This window comes from Macrobrachium rosenbergii, chromosome 20 (assembly GCF_040412425.1).
Source record: "Macrobrachium rosenbergii isolate ZJJX-2024 chromosome 20, ASM4041242v1, whole genome shotgun sequence".
Taxonomy (NCBI): Eukaryota; Metazoa; Arthropoda; class Malacostraca; order Decapoda; family Palaemonidae; genus Macrobrachium; species Macrobrachium rosenbergii.
This window is the reverse complement of record NC_089760.1, coordinates 8,958,603-8,971,950: the sequence shown is the minus strand read 5'-3', so window position 1 is coordinate 8,971,950 and position 13,348 is coordinate 8,958,603.

Genomic DNA, 13,348 nt, shown 5'->3' with positions numbered 1-13,348 from the left:
ATAACAAGAAAGTTGGTAAAGGGAGCGTGAAGAGGAAAGCCACAACTGCAGAGAATTTCCAGTCTTATTTTACGGTTTATGCGTAAGTATCAGATCAGGAGAGATTCTCTACGCCGTGGATTTTTCCTTGACATCAAGATCGGCTTTATAACTTCGTCTCAAAATGAAGATGCAAAGGGAGTTCATCGTAGATTTTGTTATTCTGAGCGAAAATGATTTTCCAAGAGAAGGGAGAATGTAAGATACGTAAGCAGTTTTTGTGGACAAAATTTTTAAAGCACTACGGTGCCTAGAGGAGAGGGACTTTGCGCTGTACTTAAAGTATAGATAACAAATACTAACGACATAAACTAAGAATTTTTTTACTCCTGTTTAATGAGAAGTTTTGAAATTCTGAGGGAATCGGTGTGGTCCAAAGTAAGAGTTTTCCAAAATTAGCGATAGTGAAAGAGGATCTATTAATAAAAAAAAATATCAGATTGAAGTTTATGCAGGAGTACACACACACACACACACACACACACACACATATATATATATATATATATATATATATATATATATATATATATACATATATATATATATATATATATATATATATATATATATATATATATATATATATATATATATATATATGATGATTATTATCACTTTTGTACGTGATTCATTTATCACACATTACCACAGGTGAAAAATAAGAATGGGTATAGGTCTGACCGGTTTCGACTTTATTTCAAGCCATTGATGAAGGACTGATACAGAGTGTGAGAAGTCACAAATATATATACCAAATATATATATTTGTGACTTCTCACACTCTGTATCAGTCCTTCGTCAATGGCTTGGAAATAAAGTCGAAACCGGTCAGACCTATACCCTGTTTTCTTATTTTTCACCTGTGGTAATGTGTGATATATATATATATATATATATATATATATATATATATATATATAAACATATATATGTATCATAATAAATTATAACAAGTATCTATAGTATACGTTGCAACGGCGATTAAATGTTATTGAGCTTCATTTCAAGGATTGCTGTCGTCAAACCTGGTCATCTTATTATTCTTATATCATTAATAACGGCCACATGATATGACACATTACTACCCCTATTATCGATGGAGAAAGGTGAGTTTAAAACCCCAATGCAACAATTGATTATTAAAACCAAGTTGAGAATCAACAACGTAGACTACTGGACTAGCCCGAAAAAAAATCAACTGTCATTAAATATGAAACGTTTGCGATAATTTCGGGATACATTTGACTTCTGAATGAGGTTGGTCATCTAAGGCCCCCCTACCTCGACTGGGACCCATCAAAGTCAGTTAAATAGCAGATAGATAATTCTCTGCTTAGGTCAACTCAGTCATCTTGGAAATCGAGTAAATGTCAGATGTTTATATCCTTAATAAAACTGCAAATCTAAAATCTTAATGCTTTGCAGTTTTACCGTGGGAATTTTGTTATGACAAATAACCGAAAAAGAATCTCAGCTAGAAAGTAAAACGGATGGCTTGCAAAAACTTTTACAAGCTCTATGTCACACTCAATTTTACGAATTCTGAAAGGTTCTATGCCCTTTGCAACAGACCATGAAATATTCATGAATATCATATCATGCCGTATGCATTATGCAGACGTAGTAAATTTCAACATATATAGAAAAAGATTCGGTATGGAACATAAATATTTTTCGACACGAAACTATATACTTTTTCTGCCCCTCTGTCAACTGTTCGTCATCTCCCTTATATCTGCAGAAAACTCACACAAACAGACACATACACACACACGCATATATGTACATGTATCTATAAATAAATATATATATACATATATACATACATACATAAATACATACATACATACACACACACACATATATATATATACATACATACATACATATATATACATATATATATATATATATATATATATATATATATATATATATATATATATATATATATATATATATATATATATATATATATATACAGTATATGCGTGTGTGTATGTAAGTGCGAGTGTATTCCTTGCAAAAGTATTACAGGGTCGATCTGCAGACCCAGTACTCTCGTCTGTTTCATGATTTTCAATCAATGTTATATGGTGAGAATAACCCTATGTTCCTTAGTGGAAAATATGTGGTTATCAACTGTTTTAGGAGGGGAGGCTCATCAATAATTGAAAGGAATGTCTTTCCACCCTGAAGCTAATAGCTCTTTCCTTGAGCTCTTCTTTCTTGCGACTTAGTAAATTTGCATCCCAACCTATTGTTACATCCAAAAGGAGCAATTTACAGTTTCCATCACTAAGTAGCATTCGCTGGCAAAATTTCATGACCAGACACAATTGACTGTCTTTGGACTCAAGAAAAACAGGGTCATCAGAAATTTAAGGAGATTTTTTCCAAAGAAGAGGTTTGCACGTCTCCCTTAGGATAAGTTGCATTAGCGCACTAGCTTCCCAAGTTGCTGGCACTTCCTTGAGCAGCAGAGCTTAGGTAATGCACTTACTACAGTTGAAGACGCATAAATTTTATTTACATGACGTATGGGTAGTGTAGACGATTAGGGTAAATGCTTATAGTATAACTGGGAAAAATGCTTTGTGGAGGGTGCTGAGGAAATTGGATGTTGCAGGTAATTTGTCGAGAGGAATCTAAAATTTTCATGATGCAAGCAAACTGCTGATTCACAGGAGAGGTAAACTGCTTTTGGGTATAAGTAAGTCAGACACAAGACTGTTGTATCTCCTTTTTATTCAAAATATATATTGACGGTGTAATTTGAGAAGTTAGAGTAAGGACATTAGATATAATGTGAAATTGGGATACAAAAAATCAGCTAGTCGTTAGGTGAGTGTGGAATGGCGGATTTTTGTAGTGGATAAAGTGTTAATCAGGAAAATGAAGGAAAACTGTATAAGGTGATGAAAGACTCTGGAAGAGTTTAACGTTAGAGAAATTTTGAAGTATAAATGACGAAAGTAAAGTTGAGGTTTAATGAAAACCGGTAATATGGAAACACTGAATGTTAGTATGGATTGTGGAAAAATATAGATACTCTTTAGAAATAGTGAAAGAAAACTCCACAAACCGATGAAAAGCTTTTATGGAGTTTGTGAGGAAAAAGAAAGGGAAATTGAATGTGATCAAGGATAAGGTTGAGAAGGTAAAAGGAAAAAGTAAGATGGGAAAATAAATATTTGTCTGGATGGTGGAAGAACGGGAGTGCATGTCAGGTATAGTTGTATGAAAGTAAATGCAACAGATTGTGGGAGGAAGAGAGCTGATGGGAACGACAGAATTGGTACAGCAAGGTAGGACGCGGGGTATATCGAAAAATTCGGAAGAAGAAGAATGTCTATGAAACAGATATTTCAAACATTTTAAGTTGTTGCAGCAGCTTCTTTATAGTAGCGAAGCGGATGCGTGAATGTAAATGAAATCAATTATGTTGTAGCTGTATTATTTGCCCAAAAAATAGGTGTGGTGCTGGGATGACTGGAAGACTGGAAATATAGATGTACGTAAAAGTGGAACAAGCTTGCACATGTTAAAACATTAACCGGAGTCTTCTGTGATGTTTTCGTGAAGTAAAAGAAACTGGGACACCAGACTGATGGAAACAATATACATTCGTGTATATAAAAAAGGAAGACCCAGAACGTGCTGGCTGCTTATGTGGCGTAGAAGAGCTTTGTGAAATGAAAGGGCGTTAATATCCATATGATATAAAAGTGAATGGAGCAATGTGTATTGGAGGGTTCAGTTGCTGCTGAAGTACTTTCTGTGTTAATGCATGAGATGTTGAAGATATAAAAGTTTTTTGGATGAGTTTATATTGAACTCAGCATTTACAGTTAAGCTTGAATGCAGATGTGGTCATTTGTTTTATGGCATCTTCGTTAAAGTCCAGTAACTGTGTGTTAGAAGTATTTTTGGGGGGGCGCTATGGTTATAACCTTTGAGGCTGCTAAGCCATAAGATGTGTTTCAAGATCATTGAGAGCTCACAGCCATCATCATTTTGAGCTGAAAATTGCACTTATCTGTTTCATCCATTTGCACCAGGGAGCATTTGATTTTGGTTGAAAATACATGTCAGTTCACCATGTGTTTGTTGTACCAAAAGCAGTTCATTCTCCACAGTCATAGTTACACACATTTTCCTCATTTATTATGACTTGCTGGTCCAGGATAATTGATTTATTTGTCAGCATTGAGCCATTCTTTTTCCCAATAGCTTCATCTTTGTGAAGTAATGAAGCACCAAGTCCTTTAGAGGTGGGAGCCACTTCAATTGCTTCTTCACTTTGTATAACAGCTGAAATTGCAAGGAATATGTCTGTCGTTGGTTCACAGTAAAACTTACATAAAGCTGGCAAGAAAATTGTTTTGGTCCTATGATATATCATACCTTCCCATACCTTCCAATGTTGCCGGGTTCTACTGAAATACTTTGAAGCACATCTTTATAGAAAATTCTGAGGTAGATGACTCATTGTGGCATCCTATGAAGAAATGAAACCTTAAAGCATTGGGCAATTGGATCAAGATGTGAGTCTATAATTAGCGCTGGAAATCACTGCTGCTGTTTACGTGTTCTAGCAATAATCCGCATTTAACCTGGACCACACTATATGCTGGCAATGGTATATATAATTTAACGGAACACGAGGGATTCCTTGTGTTGGCTTTATGAGTAGCATACCAGTTCTCTAATCTATAATCATCTACTGCACGAAGAAAACAATACCCTGGGCACCTTTTGATGCGTCCACTAAATTCTTCACTTTCCTTTTAGATCGATCATTTATGAAGTTTTGTTAGGGGTTGATATTTTCCAGAGGAAGTGATTCACTTTCTATGCATACCCATAATAGGGCATGGCTTCTTATACAGCCACCTTGCCTCTATTTCTCATTATATTATCACGCTTTCTTCGTGTCTTTTGTTGGAATTTCTCTAATAGAATTCCGCAAATCGATTTATTTGCCAACCAAAGGGAGAACGAAGATCTAATGTGCCCTCCATTAAGGCAAAGATTCATTGCCTATTTTGGATTGACCATTCTCAAATATCTGTGCTTTCGTACTGCCTGTGTTCCGTGGAGTTCAGCAGCTGGTATAATGCAGTATTCAAAAGAAATACTCCACTCATTACTTTATATTTTTTTAGGAAGAAAGTAACAGTTAAACATTAGAGCTGATCAAGAATCAGCCATTTTGTGGTCAGCATTCCCAGTTTGTTTCAGTACTTACCTATTGTTCACGTTCAAGAAAATGCTTCGAAATATCCAGGAGGATGATAGATTCTATTTAGTTATTTGTAACTTTTAGTGCTATTTCGCTCGTTCTCCTATAAATAAAACATCAGCTAGGTCAAACATGAAGAAAAAAGAACAACCGTAGTAAGGGGAAATATTACCGGTCTATTCCACACGGCTGGAAGATTATGGAACATGCAGAGAAGGAAAGTAGATATAAATGAGAATACTAAGTCTTGATAATGAGAACAAAAGAGCAATTCGGAGATAAATTAGGAAGGTTTAGAAGGTATCTTGTTACATGGCGGGGTATTGTACTGTCACTTGTTATGTACACACTTCCTCTTTGTGTTCGTAAGTGGACTTACCCGTGCGTATTCATGTGGTGGAATTTGTATTTGCTAAACTCTTCTAGGCCAGTCAATAGTGTTTATCTCAATAATTTGCACATAAACGTCATCGAACAGATATTGAATAATATCCAAAAGATCGAGCACGTTTGTTTCACACTGAATCAATACCATAAATGTAATAAATAAGAACTCACGCTTCACACGGAACTAAATAACATATCTCTTTCTCGATTAAAAGAGGTAATAATATTAATATGATTAGATTATATCATTATAAGCTATTTGTTCTACAATTAATTCAGAGTCAGTTCCTTATGACCAGTTATTAAAAGGGCAAAAATGATTAAAAGTTTTGTTTTTGCCAGGAAAAAGAGATGTAAATTCACAAAACTTTATTAGTATAATACAGACCTTAATAATGTAATTAGGATGAGGAGCGTAATTAAGTTTGACATAATTAGAGATGAAGATCATAAACAAAGGAACGTAACTCTGTGACTTCCTTCCCAATAATTCCCCTGATAATTCAATTTGATTTTATCTCAGTCCCACAACCCTATATGTCATAAAAGAAATGGTGAAATATGCAATTAGCATAAATAAACACACACACACACGCTCACATAAACAAATATATATATGTATATATATATATATATATATATATATATATATATATATATATATATATATATATATATATATATATATATATCTTGTAATTTCCACAATGGTCCCGTGGATGAAGTATATAATAAGTCTCACGTGAAAATAAAAATGGTACCAAGACTTTCATCTTTTATTCCAAAGTCATCTTCAGGGTACCTTGAAGATGACTTTGGAATAAAAGTTGAAAGTCTTGGCACCATTCCCTTTTATTTTCACGTGAGGACTTGTTTATATATATATATATATATATATATATATATATATATATATATATATATATATATATATATATATATATATATATATATATATATATATATATACTGTATATATATATATATATATACTGTATATATATATATATATATATATATATATATATATATATATATATATATATATATATATATATATATATATATATATATATATATATATACGCCATTAAATAATGCCACTGCCCTCGCTAGACATGTACAGTATGCTAGTTAATACCCTTGAGATGAAGAAACTAAATGTCGACCAGGATACTGTATATAATCAGTTTACGAAAGGGACATGATAAACACTCAATAATTGCTACATTTGACGATTATTCTTAGCTTGTTGAGGTGTCTACAACCTGAGTGCAAATCGGCAGCTATTTTCTACAGTTTGTGGACGTCCACGAATGGGAGCGTTCACTCTAGATGCTGAGAGAACGTACTGCAATAATCCATTGGGAGTTTTAATCTCTGCAATTACCTGAGGGCCGAATTCATCTGCCACCGATGGGAGATAAATTTTCCCACTTTATTTTTCAAGTAGTTTTTACGCAAATATAGAGGATATAGAGCGACGATACAGAGACAAGAGTTATAATACAAAAAAATACTTTACAATTATCTTATATTTCTGTAAGACAAGACGATGCTTGAAAGAAATCAATTATTTTGTAGCGCTAATTAGAACAAACTTGATTTCTGAAATATCTGTTATATCAGTTTGTGTAAAATGCTAATTATTCACGTTAAAGTTTATTATGGAGAGTATTAATTTCCAAGCGTGACATTGTTACAGTCGTGTTACCTTCAAATTTCCCTAATTTATTGCCAGTTTCATTCGCTCCTTTTACTAAGCAAAAAAGGCATTTCTCATTCAGCACGCACAAACGCACGCATGCACGCATTTACAGAAGTGTGTTTGAGTTCACATATATACACTTAACAGTTTCCATATATATGTATATATATATACACACATATATATACAGTATATATATATATATATATATATATATATATATATATATATATATATATATATATTTCTATTGAAGTCAATGGCATTCTTCGGAGACAATATCTTCTTATCAAGACCGATAAAACCATATGTAACTGGGCTCCCACATGTATAATCTCAGAAGTGTACTCTTTATGGCATCTCCGGAATTATATTTAAAATGCCATGAAGTCGAGCGGAGAAAATAAAATCATTCACATTATGCTCAGAGTATACTGATTTCAATGAACATAGATTCCCTTTTAGGCTATAAAAAGCTTTCGACCTGCCTTCCTGTTGCAATGGGATTGGTATTAATATTCTGAGCTAGAAAAAAAAAAATCCGAAAAAAATACCGAAACTAAATCGAAGATCCAAATGGAAGCCCAATATATCAATCCTCTTCTCCAAGAATTTACAATTCAGATGAGAATCAGCGAAATCCCCTCCTTCCCGCCATCTCACTGAAATATGGCATTATAGTGCCGTTTCTGGAAGCTAAGAAAAGATTACGTGATACGAGCGAACCCCACTATTTTCAAAACGTATTGACTATTAATGAAGAACTGGAAAATTATGCAATTCTTCACTCGTGTATATAGTTTCCATAATCCATATGTATAAAAAGTATATTGTGTTTCCATGTATGTTTCAAGTTATTGCTTAATTTCTTCAGTTACAATGAAAAATAAAGTATATGAATGAAATACGTACATACATGACCATCTGTGCCCTATAAAAATGATCCTTAAGATTAATCAACAGACACAAAAGTACTAAGCAAGAAAGATTTATTGATTTATACGTTTAAAAATCTATGGACAATACCTGCAATACAATCCTGATTTATTTATTTTGGTTTATTATCAAGACAATGAGCTCATGATTCCTATGTAGTTCTCAATAGAACTGATGACCCGAAGAGAGCATGAAGGTATGGCTGTTATGTTAGTTTTTCTTCATAATGGTATACATATGGTATATAAAAATAAAATCAACTATAAAGAACAGATTTATAACATATACGTTTGATATATAATTTTAACCATATTCCTTTTTTCTTGAAAGGAATTAGCCTTCTGTTTCTTAGCATACACATATACGTATTTACATACACACACATGCATATATATACATACACACACACACACACACACACACACACACACACACACATATATATATATATATATATATATATATATATATATATATATATATATATATATATATATATTGTGGCATGGTAGGCCAAGGTAAGCATTTTGTGGGTATGAGAGGAAGAGGTACATGGGGAGGGCTGGGAGGACACTCATTAGCATGGGAGCTTTTGTGACTATTACTGGCTTAAGAGCAACGATATCTCTTGAACATCATCGTGTTTATCACTTTTAAGTGTCTGAGTATTGAGGAGTAGGCTGGTAAGTGCTTACAGGGTTGGAGGACTTGAAGAGTAGACATGGGAAGGTTGGGCAGGCCTCTGTTTAAGAACCTTTGTAACTGTTATTGATTTAAAACAAACTGTCATTTGCCACATTATTGCATATCATTTTGATTATTGCTTTTGATTGACTGAGAAAGTTATGTCATGACTATAACAATGTCTGGTAAAAGTTGCTTGGGTTGAGAGCATTTGTGTCCTTATGAGCTTTTGAGCTATTGCCTCAAATGAAACCACACCATTAGACGTCATTATGTTTATTGCCATTGACTGGCTGATGGAGATGTGTCATGGTAATGCCATAGGAGTTTCCTTTTTCACTGGCTGCCTTCGAAAATACCAGTGCACTTTTTGGTGAAGTTTGCTCTGTTTCTTTGTCTGGTAGTGTGTCATTTCTCAGTAATCACATATTAAATGGTTGCAGCAAAAGCCTTGTAGCCATGCTTCCCCAAGCTAATCGCTTGCTTGGCAAGTCTGCCATCTATAACTGGACAGATGATTTGAAGAACGTCACCATGCAGACTTTGGAGCATACATAGAACCATATCCTGAGTAGAAAAGGGAGCCTGATCAAATTCCAAGGCTTCAGTGTCGATGACTTTTGGGCACAGCTTGAGAAGGGAGATGAAGGCGCGCCCAAGGATGCTTTACAAATGTGGCAGGTGGTGATCCTGGCCAGGGGCTTCCTCCTTGATCTCAGCAGCAGCAACTGCAGCTGCTATCTTGCTATCGGACATTAATTGGAAGCCAGGATCACCACCTGTCACATTTGTATAGCATCCTCGGGCACGACGTCACCTCCCTTTTTCATTGATTATGACACTGGCGACAGTCTTCTGCACACCAAACCCCAGGCTACAAGGAGCTGCGGACGGTCTTGGAAGAATTCTTTTAGCTGATGGAGAACCCCAATATTTACTGCAGCTGTTTCCCCAAAACCTTGAGGTTTGCTGAAGGCGTTTGAGAAATCTGGTGGGTAGTGACTGAGAAGCAGAATCATCATTCTTTTCGTGAGAGTACTTTCAACATCTTCCTCAGATCACTGACCCTCGTGCACCTGTCTCTTATCATCCATTTTGGTAACTTGGTTGTTCGTCATGAAACGCAAGCAAAAACTTCAGCAATCTTTCTCGACACATCAGATTCCAGGCAGGAATCTGACGTGTCCGTGCTGCCTCTTGCTACCATTTCACTACTTCATGACCTCATCGAGGAACCGGAAACAGTGGTGAAGGAGGGGGAAGGATTGTGAATCATCGTTACGTTTTCAAAGTTCGGCCCACGTAAGCAGTTTTGGCACTGCTCACAGGTGTGTGTGTGTGTGTGTGTGTGAGAGAGAGAGAGAGAGAGAGAGAGAGAGAGAGAGAGAGAGAGAGAGAGAGAGAGATGGATTTATTTTGCGTACATTAGAGTACAGTGTTTTACATATTGTTTTTAAGCATATGGTGTACTGCTAAGTGACAATATGGAGAAGCAGCTGTACGAACTTACCATTCCACTTCCGTACAGTACAGTGTATGTAAGTACATTCCGTATTGTATGTTGTTTAAGCATGTAGTTTACGTGTACCCTACTCTAAAGTGAAAAATAGCGAGAGAAATGGCAGGAACGTATGGTTTTACAGCTGTACAGTGCGTACATCCAGTACTGTGTGTTGTTTATAAGCATATAGCATATGTATACAGTACAGCGAAGTGACATAATAAGGAAAAAACGAGTAAGATACGGTGTAACACATACAGCGTACTGTAAAGTATATTGTTTTATGTTTATAAATATACAATATTGTAAAGGGTACTGTGACAAAGTAAGCGAAATAAAGATACGAACTTGCCATTTTACATTAGTACGTTTTTTACCTTAATAACACTTATTAAACCACTAATTAAAACTATTAAAATAATAACACATTTGAAATAATAAAACGCTACGACATAAAAACATGACCTACCCAGACAGTGACTAAAATGAAACTATTTAAAAACAGAGAAAAGGAAAAGCAATGACACATTTGACCATCAGGCAATAAACAATTGAGAAGATATTGAATGTCTGATGATGGAACTATTAATTTTACAATATATTCTGAGGTAGTTGGATCGCTCTCTCTTTTATGTCTGTACCATGATTCGAAAGTATTTATTATTTACATGTTTTGTCACCTTACCACAGACTAGGAAAGGATCGAGAGATGTGGTGTGAATAGTATTTTTGGCATATATATGTATAATAACCGTAGGATACTTAGATAATTTCTGTTGTCAAAAGAGGCTCAGTGGATTTTTCAGAAAATGGGCCAAAGTCGTTTCTTCTTGGTGAGATATTTTCCATAAGTATTTGTAATTCATGTAGAAAATCCACATTGAATACATACAGAACAACAGCTGAAAATTTTTGAAATTAATTTCTTATTGATTGTAAGTCTTGACAGAATGCTAAAGGTGGGGATACGAGGGATATTTGGACTTTGAAATAGTTAACTGCTGCATACATAAAGCTTATAGTTACCGAATTTATAAAATTAATAGAAAATATAATATTATTATGTAAGTCTTATTTATTTATTTGTATTTTTTCGATAATGACTGTTAGTTTGAGGCAAGCTTAACTGTTCAAGTAGGTGAAAATATGTTATGTATGATTCAAATGTGTTACTCGGTTGCTGCATGCCAGATTAAACTGGAATTGTTCTCCTATCCCCATGTGAATCAGCCGCTGTTGCTGCAGCGTCATTCTTGTACATATTTTAGGAAGACAACGACCAAAATGAGACGGTAGAGGAAATGTTTCAGCCATAAATAACCTCACAAATATTCTCCAGTTTTATCTTCATATCAGCTTAGAACCTCTATACACTATTCATTCTCTGTTTGTCATCCACAAATTTTCAATTTCTTTAATATTTTTTCGCTCATACCATAAACTTTAACTAACTAGCATAATTATTATTCAGGACAAATTTGGTTAATACATTTTAATCATCTAGAGGACAAGGTATACAAAGATATTTTTGAAAATTTACTAACATTAATAATTACAGATAAACACTAACGGTACATTCTATGGGATGCAAAGAAAATGACAGTTAGCCTGGCTCTCAATTAGCAATTTACTAAATTTTTTTTAATATCTGCCTAGATAGATATTGTGAAAGGAAATTAAAACAGCTTTCATTAAATGACAAAAGAGGGATGGTCTTAAAATGAGTAGCGACGTGATTGCAGCTGATCAAACAGGATAATAATAATAATCGTTCTTTCACTTTGCTTCGTCTTTGCGCCACGGAAGTGACAATAGTGTTAGATGGAACTTCTGGTAATCTTGCTGAAGGTTATATTCTCGGTTAGGGCAGGGAAACGTTGTCCTGAGGTTTGCTGGCTATTTGTACAAGCTAGGATGGTTTTTGGGGCCAAACGCTATTGTTCCTCCTTAGTGTACTAGACAAACACGGCAACTGTACAAGGGAATCGGATATGGGCATTTCAAGGATTTTTGACGTTAAGCGCACCGATCGAACCAGCAAAGGGAAGGGTTAAAAGAAAATCTGAATGAAGGAGGGATCAAAATATGACGAGAAAAACGGACATCCCAGAGAATACAAATGTCAAACAGCACTGTAGCACCACTGTTACGTTGTGGAATGAAGTCAAAACTGCTAGCTGAGCGTTATTATCCAGTTTCCTACAACTGACTCCTAAATTCACTTAACCTAGCAATAAAATGCAATCAGCATCCCAATTTACGAGAATAACTTTGTGGCAATAACAATTAGCTTTGGCTAATCAACATCTCAATTATTTTATATACTAATATGGCATATGAACGAGCAGCAGAGGCATACATAGGAAACATCATAATATCAACTTGATACGAAGGGTGATCGCCATAACATAGACATGTTAACAGTGCAACCATCGGTCTTTAAAGATACGGTAGTTTGTCATAACGAATGGTTTAATGATTGCACAGCTGAGACAGACAATCCAACAATCAGTCATCGGGACAAAATAAATAACAACCAATAATTAACTCAAGAAGTTCCAAAGAAGAAATCATTGCAAAGGTATGACAATAAGCTATCAATGTAAATGGTGAGATAATCTCTATCCTCAGCACTGATGTGCAAGGGTCAAGTTCATTCACAAAACTATAAAAGCAAAACTTCAAATGAAAATCTGATATGTTTAATATTCTCAAAAGGAAGCATTTCATCATGATGTTTTTGCCACTGGGTCCATTTTTCATTCTATCCTTTTTCTGGCTTTCTGTGGAGACTATTTCAGATCATATTCCAACCAGCTGCTGGTCTGTGCTATGATGCCATAAG